Source organism: Monodelphis domestica, chromosome 6 (assembly GCF_027887165.1).
Source record: "Monodelphis domestica isolate mMonDom1 chromosome 6, mMonDom1.pri, whole genome shotgun sequence".
Lineage (NCBI taxonomy): Eukaryota > Metazoa > Chordata > Mammalia > Didelphimorphia > Didelphidae > Monodelphis > Monodelphis domestica.
In genome coordinates this window covers 128,547,560-128,565,631 of record NC_077232.1, presented here as the reverse complement: position 1 = coordinate 128,565,631, position 18,072 = coordinate 128,547,560, and the positions used below count along the sequence as shown (strand labels likewise).

The window sequence follows — 18,072 nt, the reverse complement described above, 5'->3', positions numbered from 1 at the left end:
GATCACTATTCTGTACACATAGTTTCCTTGAATCTTCACAACAGTTTTGCTAGGTACAAAATGTTATTTCCACATTTTAAAGACGTCAAAGGATTCAAATCTCGCCTAAACTACGCTCTTACTACTACAAAGATCTCCTTCTTTCTTCTTTAAACTGCTACTTCTCAGAAGAGATCCTGAGTCTATAAGACTTCTGAACTTAAGCTTTCTCCATGATCTTCTGGTCTTCTAACCTGACTGACCGGTCTCATGATGGAGGCACCAGATTTAAGAAATTGCCCAACTCGGATGCATGATGTGAGGTTCAGTGTGTCCACTCTCAGGGTTGTGCAGACACATATGCTGCCTACCTAATTCTCCCCTGGCTATGACCTGTTCTCAGAATATTGCACTGAGTTTGAGAAAGAAGTGAGAAACCTTTACCCAGTGCTGACCTCCTCAGGGCTACTTTTGGACTTTGAGGTAGCCAAAATTTAGTAGTCTTGGACAGATGAAAGATAAAATAGCTGATCCTTTGTTCAGCCGAAATATTGCTCTGCCCACTAAACTTATTGAAAACCTAGTAAAACATGTCAATAATAACTCCTTAAAAATTTTTTTTTAAACTCTCACCTTTTGTCTTAGAGTCTTTGCCATGTATTGGTTCCAAAGCAGAAGAGTGGTTAGGGGTAGGAAATAGGGGTTAAGTGACTTTCCCAGGATCTCACAGCTAGGAAGTATCTGAAATCAAATTTGAACTCAGGACCTCTTGTCTCTAGGCCTGGTTCTCAATCCACTGATCCACCCAGATACCCCCAATAACTCATGTTTTTATGAGGCTTTAAAGTTTGTAAATCCTTATAACCAAGTCTCACAAGTTGGTGGAATATTAAGAATTCCATCTCCCTTTTGCAACTAAGAAAACCTAGCCTGAGAATTTAATTGAGTTGGTTGTAATCATAAGGTTAGTATAGCTGAAGCATGTTTTCAACCTATTTCCCTTGACCCAATAACTCTATTCACTTCACCATATTGTCTTTCAAAAGATCAACACTTAAATGGTGAATAAGAGCTATGAAATAGGGTCAAATAATACTGAGAACAATACTTGTAGCTTGCTTTCAGTGAGGGCTTATTTTTTTTTTAATTTAATTAGTTAATTTGGAGTATTTTTCCATGGTTTCATGATTCATGTTCTTTCCCTCCCTCTTCCTGGAGCCAAAAAGCAATTCCACTGGGTTTTACATATATCATTTTTCAAAACCTATTTCCATGTTATCAATATTTGCAATAGAGTGATCACTTAAGCATCTACATCCCCAATCATATCCCCATTGAATAGTGATCAATCAATTGTTTTTCTTCTGTGTTTCTGCTCCCACAGTTCTTCCTCTGGATGTGGATACATTCTTTCTCATAAGTCCCTCAGAATTGTCCTGGATCATTGTATTGCTGCTAATAGAGAAGTCCATTACATTCTATTGTGCCTCACAATATTTTTTATTAATAAAAAATTATTTTTATTAATAAAAAGTTATTGTTGAATAGAAATGTTATCCCTCCCATTTTTAAAGCAAATCCTGTGTGCTTTAGTTTATTATTACTTTTTAAATTTAAATTTTTTTCCATGATTGCACAATTCATATTTTCTCACTCTTCCTGCAACTGACAAGCAATTCCATTGTGCTATACATATATATTACCACCTGAACCCATTTTCATATTATTCATTTTTGTAAAAAGTAATCCTTTAAAACCCAAACCTCAAATCACATACCCTTACAAATAAGTGATAAATCACATGTTTTCTTCTGGATTTCTACTCCATTGTTATTCTATAGTAGCTGTTTCTTTACAATAGGTATTCCTTTATGAAACGAATATAAGCAAACTTTGCATAAATTTGTCCTGACCCAATGTTTTCACATTCACATCACTAAGTGCTTTTATATGCCTAACCCCTCTGTAAAATCATTAAAACTCATTCAGGATATTAGTTGAATAGCTATTGGGAATAGAATTTCTATGGAAAATTAGCCCCTTGGTAAGTTATTGCACCTAATACTGCTGTGTTTCTTGCTGGATGTGTGACTTGCTTGGTAGGCACCTGTTGGCACCTCGACATGTCCAAACCAGAATCCATTTATTTATTTATTCATTCATTCATTTATTTGTTTATTTATTTCATCACACTCAACATCCCATCTTGCAATCATCCAGGTTTGCAGTCTCGGGATATCTTCAGCTTCTCGTCACTCCTTAGTCTCTACATTATTTTCAAACTTTCATCATTCTAACATCTCTTGCAATCTGTCTCCTCTGCATTCACAAGGGTACTACCTGCGCTCAAGACATCTCTTTCCTGGCTCCTTCAAGCTTCTCCACTCTCCAGTCCGCCTTCCACATAGCTGTCAGAATGATTTTCCATGAGTTGCCTTTCCCTCAGTATATGTTTATTGTCTCCTGCTCAGGAAAAACCGTTGACTCTCTATTGCCTTAGGGATCAAACCAGAAGTCTTCTATTTGGCTTTTAAATTGCTCCACACTGACTCTAATCTGCCATTCCTGCCTTATTATACATTACTTAATCCTTTATGCAATCCTTTATGTGGGTCTAGACAACTAATCTTCTTGATGTCCTTTGGTGATGGGAAGGGATAGGGATTGAATCCAGAAGACCTCAGTTCAGATCCAGCCTCAAGCACTTAGCAGCTGTGGGACCCTTGTTTGCTTCAATTTCCACAACTGTAATATAGAGAAAATAGCAACTACCTAGAGGTAGAAGAGTAGAAGAGGACCAAATAAGATCATACATATAAAAATTCTTAGCATGGTGCTTTTAACATATTAAAACCCTATTATAAATGTTTATTTTCTTCCTTCTCTCCTTCCCACCTTTTTCCCTTTCTTTTGCTCTCTTGGCACAAGCTATCTTAGAATCTGTTTCCTCCTTATGTCTGCCTCTTAGAATCATTACCTTCAAAGTTCAGTTCAAACACCACCGTCTATGTGCAGCCTTTTCTAGTTAGTACCTGTGGAGTGCTTTGCTTTAACATTTGCAAAACACTTTCCAAATACTTAACCTCATTTGAACACCATTAGGAGATATGGACTATTTTATCCCCATTTTATAGATGAGGAACTGAGGCCAAGAGAGGTTGTGATTTGCACAGGTTCACATAGCTCTGAATCCAGTTTTAAAACTCACATTTTTCTGACTTCAGTTTCAGCCTTTATCTGTAACACATCCTGGCAACCTCCTCTCCAAATTACCTTGCATATATTTTATTTGTACTTATATGGCCTTCATTCCTGCTCTAGGACCCCATTTGATTTAGGGTAGGGCCTGCCTTTTTCATCCATGCCTTTGCGCCCCCACTGACTGTCACAGTATTCCTAGTTGGTGCATAAGACATGCTCATTAATGTTGCTTGGCATAATGTTTTCATAGAAGCTCCCAAACTGATCTCTTGGGCAATTTCTGACATGTAGTTTTTATGTGACTGCAATCCAGCCTCCCCCAAATCAAATTGGCTTCTTAGTATTGAATAGTCCAATATAACTGGTTGAATTTTTTTGTGCCTCACCAGTTGTTTTAGAATTCTACAGATACCTTTCAGCGTCTTCTTGTTAATGTTAATACTGTTTAGAAGCTCTCTTAGTTTTTCATCTTTACTTTATGGAAATTGACAAAAGAGGTAAGCGTGGCACCCTGAGGTAATTGACTTGGGCAGACGTAGTAGGCACAGAATAAATTCAGGCTACCTCTCATTTCTTAATTTACCCGAAGTGATTCAGTATTTATATAATGATCTGGAGTATTTCTGATTGACTTCAAAGAGTTAAGAAATCGTCCTCAAAATGCTTGAGAATGCAATTTAGTTATCTTTAAAATCTTTTTTTTGAAAGCGCCACACTGCAATTTTTGCAGGGAAGAGATGCATTGTGATATTCAACAAAGCCTGTGGTGTAATTTTGAGGGGGTTGGCGGTCTCTGGCTGACATTAGGTCAACATTCACTGATTTTGAAAGTCCATCGTATTAATCCTTAACACTTCATTTTTAGATAAATTAGAAGCACTTTAGTTGTTATTATTCTAAAGCTTTTATTTGAAGCTTTACTTATTTTCCAAAAACTGGGATGTCCACATTTTTTTTTTAAATTCTAGAGTGTGGGAATGAAAATTAGTAGAAAGTTAAACACAAATGTGTATGGTTAATGTGTAACCACCAGTACCTCAAAGTACAGGTACCATGTTAGCTAAATTCCCAATATTTTTTTTTTAGACCTTTACCTTCCATCTTAGAATCAATACTGTGTGTCAGTTCTAAGGCAGAAGAGTGGTAAGGACTAGGCAATGGGGGTTAAGTGACTTGCCCAGGATCACACAGCTAAGAAGTAAGGGCAGATTTGAACCCAGGACCTCCCATTTCCTGGCCTGATTCTCAACCATTGAGCCACTTAGCTGCTATTCTCCCACCCCCAAAACACTTTTTAATAAAGAGCATTTCATAGGCAAGATAATGACTGACCATTAAACTGTCCCTTCAAAGACTTTCATATCATCCTTGCTCTTCTACTGATGGTATCAAAGTAGGGCTTTAATGAAAACAAATTACTGACGGATTATGCTTATGTTCATTCTTCTGCTCTTACCCTAGTGGTTTCTTTATTCAACTGGTGCCTTTATTAGTTAGTCAACAAGCACTTATTAAACACTTAACTGTGCTAAGCACTGAGGATAAGGAAAGGCAAAATACAAGGAATAAAAATGTTTTTATATTGAATAAAAAGGGATACATTTTTCAAATATTCCTGTTAGCAAGACTAATTATTGTCTTACCATGCTTGTTTGGCTCAGTATTAAAATTATTATTATTATTATTATTATTAGATTGAGAAAAAATCTTTAAATATTAATTGGGTGTTATTTTGCCTATAATATGTACTTTCTAGTGGAGATATTCTGCTCTTTTCCCCCACCAGAGAAGAGATTGCTTTAATTTCAGCACTTACTCAACATTTACTAGGTGTAGAACACTGTGGTAAGCATTAAAGGAGATTCAGTTTAGATAAGAAGGTCCTGCCACCTTGGAGCCAAAAAACCAACAGAGGTCATTGTTGAGTGTCCTAGAAGTGGGTTATAGCATAAAAAATGAAGTTCTCCCAGAGATCTAGGAAAAAAAAAGGTGGGGATAGAAGGTAGTAGAGAAAGATTCATGGAGCAATCGGCATTTGAATTGGGCTTTAGAGGATGCTATCTAGGAATTCTACAGGTAAAGAAGGGAGACAAAAGAAATTACAGACTTAAGAGCCAACATTTATAATGTTGTTTTAAGTTTTACAAAAGCCTTTTACATATATTACCTCATTTGATCCTCAAAAAAAAAAAACACAAAAAACCTGTAAAGGAGCTACTCTTTTTGCCTACATTTTACAGTTGAGGAAACCAAGGCAAATTATGTGACTTGCCCATTGATGATTGAGGCAGGATTTGAACTTGGGTGCCTGAAACTTTTAAGTCAAGTGCTGTCCACTAAAGACAGATATGGGGAGGGAGAGAGCATCTATGGAACAAAGCAATGTGGGACAAAGCTGGAAATGTAATAGTAGTGCCAGACGGTAGAGGGCCTTGAATTCTAGGCAAGAGCATTTGACCTTGCCCTGATGGGCAGGATACCACTGAAGAGTTCTGAGCCAGAAACCAACTTTGAATCTGAAATCAATATGAGCTTCTGACTTAGTTTACTAGGTTTATTTCCTCAGAACAGGTAGCTGGATGGGGACACTTGAGGAAATGGGGATTTGGATAATGGTGTGGAGGGACCAATAATATTGAATTGTGTCCTTCTGCTCCCTAGGAAGAATGAGGAGGCTCTGGAAAGCCATGACTCTTCAGTGAGGATACCTAGCCTCTGATTGGGAGAAATGCCAGAAGAGAAAATGGGGGTGCTACAGACAAAATTTGCCCCTTTAAACATTTTTTATAAAATTTTAATAAAAAATTTGTTAATTATATAAAATTTATATACATTTTATAAAATTTTTTTATAAAAACCAATTTTGCCCATGGCATGCATAAATACAAAAATAGAGTGCAGATGTACATTACACAAATCTTTCCCCCCATCAGTGTTATTTTTGCAATATCACTCCAACAATCTTTTGAATGCCTACTGTGTACCACACACTGCTAGGCACTGACTAGGGATACATGCTACCTAAAGAATCAACCAGGGTTTTGTGGTCCAATGACAGAAAAATCACTTCTAGCTTTATTGGAAGTTCAAAACCTCTATTTCCAGAACTAAAGCATAATCTTATGTATTCTAGCAACTGGAATGTATTATATCAGTTAAGACACAACTAATTTAACACAGAATCATAGTTTGTTTCCCAGGGATCATGAGGGAAATTTCCCAATTTAGTAGCAAGGAATGAAGGGGAAAAGAGTAATCATATTTGCATATGATGCATCACATGTAAGCAGACACACATGTACATATATAAGCATATAGTTCATTGTTATTATTTTTAATGGACCTGAATTACAGAGAACTCTAGGTGAAAAAAGCCCTTAACTGGTGCTCTTCAGAGTTTTCTGATGCAATGAAAGATTAAGTGATTTACCCAGGATCACACAGCTAGAATGTATAAAAGGAAGGATTAGAACCAAAGACTTTTGACTGTAAGTCCTACTTGTATATACTCTACCTTTTGATCCTATACCACTGTGTACATGTTTGTGTGTACACATACGTAGACTCTACACATACCCAAACAAATGAATACACACAAAGACTTGGAAAGCTCCAACATTAGAACCGTAGTTAATGAGATAGTTGAAGTCATGGACCCTAGGTTCAAAAGCCAAATCTGATACTTTATAGCAGTGTGCCCACAGGCTCAGAGATAAATGATGAACACAAGAACAGCGGACAGGTAGAACGTTTAGTAAGTGCTCACTATCTGCCTCTAAAGGAGCATCAGCACTGGGCACGGGGCACACAGGTACAAGCAAAGCAAGACATCCTTATCCTCGAGAATCTGTAGGAGTAGACAAGATATATTGGGGTATTAGGAGAGTTCAGTTCACACTCAAGAAGGCTCATGAGGAGGAAACTGTAGGAAATATCCTAGAGACATGGGACCTGGGTGAGATAAGGCAGAAGCTCACCTCTGAGAGTTCAAGGAGGTATGGATGCAGTCCAAGTTTCTTATGGAATGGATATGATCAGAGAGTAAGATAATGGGGAAGACATTTCAGAAAATTGAATATCTGGGCCTCATTTTTTCTAAAACGTGATCCTACAAAATTCATATTATCTACTCTGAAGGTATTTTTAAATCTTAATTAATCTATATCCTTATTGTTAATATTTTCACTTGGTAACATTAAAGGTCATAGGTAGGTAGGCGGTACAAATTGTCCTTGATTTGAGGAAGACTAGTTAAAACAAGGGGACAACATAATGCTGAAGGATATGAGAAGAGCACCTAATTGTTTTTCACCCTCATCTATGCTTTCTAGATTACAATACAATATATACATGCACGTAATATAGACATATAGTTTTTTTCCTTCACTGTATACCTTTATTTTTTTAATTTAAGTTTATTTAGTCAATTTAGAACATTATTCCTTGGTTATAAGAATTATATTATTTCCCTCTCCCTCCCCCCACCCTTCCCTCAGCAATTTCATTGGGTATTACATGTGTCCTTAATCAGAACCTATTTCCATGTTGTTGATGTTTGCACTAGGATGATCATTTAGAGTCTACCTCTCTAGCCATATCCCCTCGACCCATGTAATCAAGCAGTTGTTTTTTCTTCTGTGTTTCCACTCCCACAGTTTTTCCTCTGAATGATTAGACAGATATACATATAAAATTTGTATTTTTTATTATGCAAGTTGAATGTAATTGAATTTCTGAAATATTTTTGAACTCTCACTGATTTTCAGTATACCTTTCTCCATGTAAAGAAATACACCACAAATAATGTGTTTTCTCTACCATTTTCTTTTATTTTTTTAATGTCATAATTTTATTTTGTTGTGTTTTTTTTTAAACATTATTTTATTTGGTCATTTTCACACATTATTCATTGGAAACAAAGATAATTTTCTTTTCCTCCCCCCCTCCCACCACCCCTCCCATAGCTGACGCACGGTTCCACTGGGTATCACATGTGTCCTTGATTCAAACCCATTTTCATGTTGTTGGTATTTGCATTAGGGGGTCCATTTAGAGTCTCTCCTCAGTCATGTCCCCTCATATCATAATTTTATTTTAACAACAAATTTCCACCCAAGTTTTCCAAAGTGATATCATTCATGTTGTCTCCCTTCTTTCTCCCCTTCCCCCTCGTAGAGTTAAAAAGCAATTCAATCTGGTCTACCATTTTCTTTAGACAGTGTATGCATTTATACTTAGAGAATCCATGGGAATTCAGAATTCCTGAGTGAATTTAGAAATTTGTAATGGCTATATGTGTATATACATGAGTATGGATGTATACCACAAATTAATGAGAACGCAGAAAAAATTTGGGAGATTTATAGAACATGGGCAAGCATTACAAATAGTGAGAGTGGATTGCTATCTGGGTCCTGGGGAAGGATCATCCATATTGCTGAGATTGTAGAGTCATCCATATAAGTTATGAGTTCTAATGTGGATTGCTATCTGGGTCCTGGGGAAGGATCATCCATATTGCTGAGATTGTAGAGTCATCCATATAAGTTATGAGTTCTGATCTTCTATGGCCTTTGGGTGGATTCCAAAGGGAGTGCCCTCCGGCTATGGCAAACAGGAGGAAAGGATTGATAAGGACCAAGGAGAGTCTTCTGATGGTGCCTTAGCTTTTTCAGAGTACCTCCATGGGAGAGCAGGTTGGAAGACCAGAATTTAAGAGAGGACACTTCCAATGGAGCTACCCTACAGGCATAGACTGTTACTTTGATTGGAGCAGAAGTGGCCCAAGGACAGAGGTGGAAAAAGCAGTTTGACTGCATGCCTTTTTAGCCCATATTGCAATTGGTAGGTCATAGGATCACAAGAGTTAGAGCTGGAAGGGAGGAGCTTTCAAGATCAACTGTTCCAATCTCTGTACTTAACAAATAAGAAAATTGGAGTCCAGAAAGGCTGTGACTTATCGGCGACTCTACAAGGTCAAAGCAGAAAAACTGGACCTCTATCTCTCATGCCCTCCACAGCCACTCAGTGGTTAAATGGCTGTTGAACTGCGTTAACTCCTCTGTCTTGCTCTTTGGGAAAGAGGTCTTGGCGTTCATGCATTAGTCTCCCCCCCCTCGTGAGCGTGGATCAGGGGGGAGTCCTGTGTTTGCAACAGGAAGAGACAAGATTTTGGAAGTCCCAGCAGACCTGGATTCCACCTTTCTGTGAGGACGGTAAGCAGCTTCCCCTAGCTGGGACATGAGGGAAATGATCAGATATGTCAGTGGGCTTCTCACTGCCTCACACCAGTCATTACTTCTGGGCTCAGGTGATAGTGGCAAGATAAATAAGGGACCCTGAGCCAGCCCTCTGGAGCTTTCCACGCTTATCTGATCTCGGGTTCTGAGAAACCACCCTATTCGGCAGTATTCTCCTTGGATCCTGATTCCTGGGCCCCAAATGTTGAATGACAGTGTGCACTTTGTACCGCCACAGCCCTTCACGATCATAAAAATTGCTATTTTTGTCGACTCAGCTACACGGCTTGATAGCTTATTGAGGTTTCGTAATTTGGGCAAGATTGTTCTCAGAATGAATATCTCACCTGACATGATTGAGAAACTGCTGATTTACATTTATGATAAGAAATCTAATTTTAAAGTAAAAAAGGAAGAAAGAAGAGCATTTGAGGCGAATGCTTTAGAATCACAGTTTCAGAGTTGGAAGGGGACCTTGCTAAGAGAAATTAAAGACCACACAGCTAGAGTGAGAACCAGAAATAGGATTTGAACTCGGATTTTTCTGCCTTCAAGTCTAGCACTTTTCACTGTGCCCCTTTAGCTGCCTTAACTAAAAGTTCATTAACCTTTTCTGAGCCATGATTTGGAATTGTTTTTTTTTTTAAATTTTTAATTTTAAAGCCCTTACCTTCTGTCTAGGAGTCAATACTGTGTATTGGCTCCAAGGCAGAAGAGTGGTAAGATGATTTGGAATTGTTAATAATAATGATGATGATACACTTGCTTATAGGACTATTAGGACAGCTAGTGAATAGAGCACCAGGCTTGGATTTAGGAAGACCTGAATTCAAGTCCAGCCTCAGACACTTATTAGTTGTGTGACCCTAGGCAAGTCCCTTAACCCTGCCTGCCTCGGTTTCCTCATCTGTAAAAGGAGCTGGAGAGGGAAAAAGCAAACCAGTCCAGTATCTTTGCCAAGAAAACCCCAAATGAGAAAAAGAAGAGTTAGCTACAACTCAATAACAACAACAAAATATAACTATTAGAGCAGGGCAGTAGAGCATAAAAAGCTCTGGATTTGGAATCCAGAGACCCAAGTTCAAATCTTGATGTAGATGTTTATTATCTGTGTGACCAAGGGTGAGTTCTATTAATAAATCTCTTATCACCTTTGGCTTTCTCATGTAAAATATAGGGGTTAAGCCAAAGATTCAGTTTTCTTTCCTGCTCTTAAATACCATGATTCTGTTGTCTTAACATTTCCTAGATAGGAGGTGCAAATTTCCTTAGCTCCTAGGGAATCCTAATTGCCTATTTAATTTATTTGTTCCCAATTTAATATAATTTATGTAATTTTAATATAATTGCTTTAAAAAATGCATTCCCAGTCCAAAGGGTTCCAGACGAAAATAAAACTGCTACTTTGCCTTTCTGTGATGAATTAACAAATGAAAAGTGTACTTTGTACATCTAGTGCTGAATTGCTTCAAGGGTCACCTCCACCTCTTTCTTTTTAATTGCTGTGACATTTCCCGTACTTTTTTGTTGTCGATGGCTGCTTTGGGACTTTAGGTGAGTTTTTCTGGGTGGGGTGTTTGGGATATTTGGGGTAAAAATGGTAATTGTTGCTATTAGTTACCAAAAAGTCCCCTTTAGCTCATCTAGGGAGAGCTTTCAACTTCAAGGCACACAATCAGGTACTTTGTGTTCAAAGACCAGAGAAAGCAGAGCAATTATCATCCAGACTGATTCATCCTCAAGAAATGAGAGAGACCCTATTACAATGGACCTTCAATGAGACTGGCTTTGTTATATAGAACCCTGCTTTGTAGTTTAATCTATTTAGTAGGATTTTCCTTTTAATAAGGTGCCCAACTAAAGTTCTTATTCTTATAGAGTGATGCCCAGTTATGTGGTAAGCCCTTTGGGGTTTTCTTGGTAAAGATACTGGAGTAGTTTGCCATTTCCTTTTCCAGTGTGTCCCCATTTTACAGATGGGGAAGTGAGGCAAATATGGTTTAAGTGACTTGCCCAAGCTGACACAGATAGTAGGTGTCTGAGACTAGATTTGAACTCAGATCTTCCTGACTCCAGGGCCAGCATTCTACTACACCACCTAGCTGGCCTGGTGACTTGAAGTACTAGTAGAGGGAAATCCTCCAGAATCATGGATTTTCAGAGTGGTAAAAGAACTCCAGTCCTAACTAAAGAATCCATACTCCCTCCCCTCCGGCATTCCTGACAGGTAATCATCCAGCTTTTTTTTTTTAATGGCACCTCTAATTATTAAGAAGCTTCCCCTTATATCCCACCTAATTGTGCCTCTATGCAAGCTGACCCCATAAGCATTGCTCTCTGGGGCCAAACAGACCAAGTTTAATCTGTCTTCTTCCACATAGTAATCTTTAAAGGCTTGAAGATAGCAATGGCATTTTCCTTACATTTTCCACTCTTTAGACTATATATCTCTTATTTAATGTAATTTTATTTATTTAATTTAATCCCTTCTCATAGCATAATTTTGAAGCCACGCATCAGTCAACAAGCCAGTATTTGGTGTCTGCTCTATGGCAAGCACTGTGCTAACCATTAGGAATAAAAAAATAGGGTGCCCCCCTCCCCCATCCCTGCCCTCAAAGAGTTCCCAGGAGAGACAATATGCAAACATCTGTATGAACAAGATTAATGCAAGTCCAAATGGAGGTAATCCCAGAAGGAAGAGGCTCCAGAGCATTAAGGGATCAGAAAATGCTTCTTCTAGAAGGTGGGATTTTAGCTGAAGGGGGAAAGAACACAAGGGCTGAGGATGAGAAGGCAGTGAAAATGCCTGAATGTTGGTAGCTGAGGGTCTTGTGTGAGGAACAGTAAGGAGTCCAGAGTCACCAGCATCCTGGAAGGAGCCCTGGATTTGGTGTCCCAGCACTGTGACTTACTGAATGACCTCCATGGCCTCATTTTCCTCATCTGTAAAATGAGGATTTTGAACGAAATTATCTCTATGGTTTCATCTAGTTCCAAAACTATGATTGCTATCTTCTGAATGCTTTCTAGCTTAACAATATCCTTCCTCAAAAGGATTATCGTGTTCCTCCTTCTGGCCTTTCTTAGGCTAATAGATTGAGATCTGGAAGGGACTTCAGGGACCAGCTAGTTCATTCCTCTCATTTTACAGCTGAAGAAATACAAGTCCGGGGGGCAGCTGGGTGACTTAGTAGATTGGGAGCCAGGCCTAAAAACGGGAGATTCTGGGTTCAAATTTGGCCTCAGAAGCTTCCTATGTGACCCTGGGCAAGTCACTTGACTCCCATTGCGTAGCCCTTACCACTCTTCTACCTTGGAACCAATATGCAGTATTGATCTTAAGATGGAAGGAAAGGATTTTATTTTAAAAGAAGAAATAGAAATCCAGGGAGTTTGTTACATGCTTAAAATGAAAATATATAATAAAGCATCAAATGTGTGTGATTTGAGCCAGAGGTGTCAAAGAGGAGACAATTTTCCTGCAAACCTCTCAACTGTTGCTTGAAACAGATTAAAATGTAGGTGCACTTAGCACCATGCCTGGTATGTAGTAGGTGCTTAATAAATGTTTATTGAGTATTTGTTGACTTATAAAACATAATACAACAGGACATAGATAATGCTAATTTGTGGTGTTCTAAGTCAACATTCAAGAATGGGGAGCTTTTTTTTAGTGGCCTCCATTTCTATTTGAATTTGACATCATTGATTTGAACCTTGGTCTTCAAGACTCCAGAATCTAGCTACACCATGCTGTCTCCTTTGTATCACTCTGCTTCCTAAATAAATGTAGCCACAGATCATGTTAAGGTTTGGGGCTGGCGTATCACACACTGTTGATGCTACACTTTAGTGTAGCTTTAGACTTTTGTGACGTAAAATTGCACTAAGATTCTGGGACATTATCTATTAAAACTGCCAGATCTTTTTGAGCTGATTTCTTGTTACTTCTTCCCCATCTTTTATTTGTGATGCTGGTTTTTTTTGTTTTGTTGTTTTTGTTGTTGTTTTTGATCCCAGGGGTAAGACTTTCTGATGATAGACTCAGAGGGAACTGGCAGTTCTACTGGCCCTGTGACTGCTCTGCCCTGCCCACTACTCCCAAATATAACATACAAAAAAGCAATAAATGGGGGGCAGGTAGGTGAGTCAGTGGATTGAGAACCAGGCCTTTCTGTTTTGTTCCATCATAACTATCTATCTCCTAGAGAATCATTGAGGATTACTCTACATTTTTCCCCATTAAATGTCATCTGATGATGAGCATGTTTATTTTGGGGGTGTTTTTCAGTTCAATATACTTTTAACAATATTAATTTAAAATTTTATTTTTAACAAATTTAATTTTGTGAACTTAAATTCACCTGATAAGATTCAAACAAACCCACTAGCATGATGAATCCCAAAGTTATTTAACATAATAGCTACTCCCTGTTGGCTTTGTGCCCTTGGCAGATTCAATAGGCATGCTATTAAAGCCACTGATAGATAACAGTGTCTAGTAGCCCATGGTGAAGGACATGTACCTGTGGAATTCAAGAGGAAATTGATCCATTGTCAAAGTTGATTTCTCTTGGCCCAGTTATTCAACCAGTTCTGAATCCTCCCAAGTGTACTATTCCTCTACCATATTGCTCCATTTTGTCCTCATGGAGAACACAAGAGACTGATCATACTCTGCTGAAATGAAGGTAAATAACAGCTACAAATATCCCCCTGCTACATATAGTGCCTTTCTTGTAATTGTCACAAATAAGAAACGAGGTCCATCTGCTATGACTTCTTCCTTGTAAAGCCATACTGGTTTTACTTTCTTTTCTAGACGCCTACCAATAGAATTTTGACCAGAATCCTCATCAAGTTCACTCGTCTGTGTTTATAGATTACACTCTATTCTCCTTACCGTAAACATTCCCTTTTTCAAAAATAGATCCTCTACATCTCCAGCAACTCTTCCCCTTCTCTGTTAGCTAGCAAAGACATCTGACAGCTGCTCACTGTCTATGTCTCATTTCCTACTGTCTCCAATCAACCCAAAGAAAAGTGGGGAAATGATGGCAGGAGATTTCCATCCGCTTTTGGAACGTATGCCTAGGATCCATCTGATCTCAGTCCCATCTCCACAAGATTTTGCCATGACAGCTCTAGTCCTTGCCTCCTTCACTATCTCAAAGAAATAAATGATGTGAATGAACATCTTTGATATATTATTATATCCATGGGCTTCATGTATCTAATTGTAGCTTATTTCCTTTTTCTTTAAAGTAACTGAGCCGTGCTATCTACCTCTTAAGTCTTATAATACTAGTGATTGAAATTTCCAGATCCTTGAAGAATAGTAAAACAAATCCTTTTTTTTTAAAAAAAAAGACCTCTCAGGTCCCTTCCAGCTCTAAGCTCTAGGATCAGAAAGTTTATGGAAACAGTTTTCTTAAGTTGTACATTCCCCTTGTAATATCTTATTATTTATTCCTTAAACTTTTATACACGGGTATAATTTTATAATATTGCTCATCTTTATTTTTTTCTCCATCAATAGTCTTGGGAGGTAAATCATGTAAGTGTTTATATTCCCCTTTTTGCAGATGAGAGGACTCTGGTTTGGCAAAATAAGGTGACCTGCCTTAATTAACATGGCTTGGAAGTAGCAGTAGGTTTTCTGAACCATAAAGTCCAGCTTGTGATTTACTTTTTATGATTTCTAAATTGTGGGGCTTCCATCTGTGAGTTGGTCATGATAGTGCCATTGTTCTGTCTCTTGGTCTTGCTAACAGCCCTTTAAGTCTTTTTAAATAAAAAAAAAATTTAATGACATCTTTTTTTGTTTTTTATAACATTTTTATTTCCAAATAAAGAAGGGGAAGAGGGAAAGGGGGGAAGAGAGAGAAGGAGAAGTAAAGAAGAGTAGTGAATTTAAATAAACTGAGGCTATGTGTTATTTTAAACCCATGGTCTCTTCCCCTCCCCACTCTCCTGTCTTCCATTAAAGCGAGGAAGTATGCTTTCTCCTCTCTTCTTCAGGAACAAACAAGGTCATTATAGTGACACACAGCCTTTGGTTTTACTTGCTCTGCTCTTTTTGTTTTCATTGTAATCATTAAGATTATTGTTTTCGTAGTTATTTAACTGCCTCAGTTCATGTTAGACTTCCCATATATACCCCCCCTAATCTTACTGTGAGGTAAGACCAAAAACACAAATCTTCTCTCAGTTCCCTACTTTGTCTATACTAAACTGTTTCCATTTTCCTACACCCCAAACCTTTTGCTAAAATTGCTACTAAGTATAAGTTAAGTAGGAAAAAGGATTCCAGTTTTACCTTCCTTCTCTGTTCCTTACAGATAGAGAGGAAACAGATAATAATGAATAAATGAAGAGCAGGGTGGAAGATATGAAAACCCAATTTACAAACAAAATAAACAGGTTCAAAGAATCAAGTTTTCGGGGTGGTCTTTGGGAAATCAAGCTTACCAATGTTTTTAACCTAGAGAAAGAAAGATGTTAGACTTTCTTTTTTTGGTCTCAGTTTTAAGTTATGGAAAAATGACAATAACAAATTATTTGTTTCTCCATGCATAAAGAAAGCTTCTTTTGAGCCCTAATGCCAGATTATAATTCATAGATTGTAGAAAAGGCACATTTTATATCAAAAAACTATCCAGCTAATGTCTTTACCAGATATATAAAATGTACTGTTATGATATCAGAAAGATAATTTCAAGAATTTTGATCCTGAAATATTTTGATTTATTCAAAAATATCCTAGGAGCTCCTTGAACCATTCTAGTAATCCCTTTTAAAGTAGGTACATCTTGTGGGTCTGATAGTGTGGGTATTTTGATACCTAATTAAATATGAGGTCATCAGTATGGGACCTTCAGAGACATTTAATTTCTTTGATAACCATGAAATAAGACACTTAAAGGAAAATAACTGATAATATCTCAATGCTATTTTTCAGAATTAGGGGGGTGGGGAACCATCAACAAATAAATGACCAGACGGAGGTTAAATTGAGAACACCAAAAGTTCAGGTTTATTCAGTCTCCTTAACTTTGGGGGATAATTTAGCCCTGGCTTCCAATACCAAAGAAACTTCTACCCTGATCCAGAATTCCTTTTCCTCAAATTGCACATATTGTTCTTTTTTGCTTTCTTTTTTGTTCTCTTCCCTCTCACCCCATCTTTCCCACTAACAACTGTTTTTCTTGACTAAATGAATTACTTTTGTGATTATATATATATGTATATTCCTCAATCACATCAGATCTAAGCAGTTGCCCCCAAAGGACATTGAAGTCCAGTGGGTACCTCCCTGGCAACTTCATTGCTTTACTTCTCATCTTATACTTAGCTTTTTTTTTCTTCCATAAGGTCTCTTTATTGATGGTTACCTTCCTCCCCATGACTTCAATTATCACCTAGAAGATAACCACAAATCTGTATTTCCCTAGATTTGTATACCCAGCTGCCTGCACAATGGGCATCTCTATCTGGATATTCTATCAGCACCTTGAATTTAGCATGTGTAAAACAGTTGTCTCCCTCCTTAGACTTGCCTCTCCTTTTTTCCTCTTTTGTCTTATTTGTCACCATGGTGACATGTTATCTGTGTTAGGAACAACATCTACTACTAATCTGGTTGAGACCCAGGGAGTCAGAAGCTTATTTTTCCCCTAAAAAGTCATGGAACTCATCCTGGCGTCTTTAATTCTTCCAGGGGGGGCCAACCATCAAACCATTTATTTCAATAGCTTCCCAGTTGCTTAAAGCATAAAAAAGCTCTGTATGTAGGCAGAACTCCTTCTGAGTAATATGAATTAAAGCACCCTTTTGATTGGGTATGCCACCATGGCAAATGTGAAGGAGGGAGAGCAGTTGTCTATCTTGGCTGAAGATTCTTTTCATGCTATTGTTAAATAAAATTCTAGAGCAGAGTGCTTCCCCATTTAGTGTGGGTAGGGCCATCACAATTGGGGATGGATTTCAACCCATGGTGACCACAGGGCCAAAAAGCAGCCCAGTCAACTTCCTCCCCCTGATCTGTAAAGTCAAAGTTCCTAAAGCACAGGAAACACTCACAATCTGGTGATACTTCAAGAAGGCAGTAGTAAACCATATCCTCCTGCCTTTGAAGTATATACATTCTCTAGTAGATCTTTCCACAGAGAATTCAGCAATTTGCCACGTCCTTCTTTTTCTTGATTTCATTGTTTATATTACTTTAAGAAATAGCGCCGCTTCCAGAAGGGACAGAGAGCAAAAGAAAGGGAAGAAAAACAGGTTTGGGGGTAAGAAAGGCAGAAAGAAGCAACAGAAAATGTTGAGTTATGTGTGTTTTTTTTGCCTTTAGATATCAAGTGAATCCATAAACCCAGGGAAGCAGATGATAACCTCTCATGACAGCTCTGCTTTTTCCTGGGGTTTTCTTTGCTTTTGAATGAACAAAATTGCTACCATATGAAAATATTCTGAATGGTCTCTGTGAAAAATTTCCACCCTGGGCTGGATAGATGTATTTATCGTTATCTTTTCTAGTATATTTATGTCTAAAATTACAGTTCTGGTTTTACCCAATGTATATAAGTGGATCTACAATCTTTGTTATATATGCCAAATTAATCTTTCTAAAAAACAGGTTTGACCATGC

At 37.9% G+C, this 18,072-nt stretch overlaps 1 protein-coding gene across 10 annotated transcripts in view; it reads left to right on the top strand.

Annotated features, from left to right (window-relative positions):
* Positions 1–18,072, top strand: part of RBM47 (RNA binding motif protein 47) — a 162,485-nt gene that overhangs the window by 102,145 nt on the left and 42,268 nt on the right. The window contains exon 1 of one of the 10 annotated variants that reach the window (XM_007496538.3): positions 8,150–9,395. The exons of the other annotated variants lie outside the window; for them this stretch is intronic. The gene's annotated coding sequence lies outside the window, so the exon portion shown is untranslated. Of the gene's footprint in view, positions 1–8,149; positions 9,396–18,072 lie in introns of those variants that run through there. 10 annotated transcript variants of the gene reach the window in all.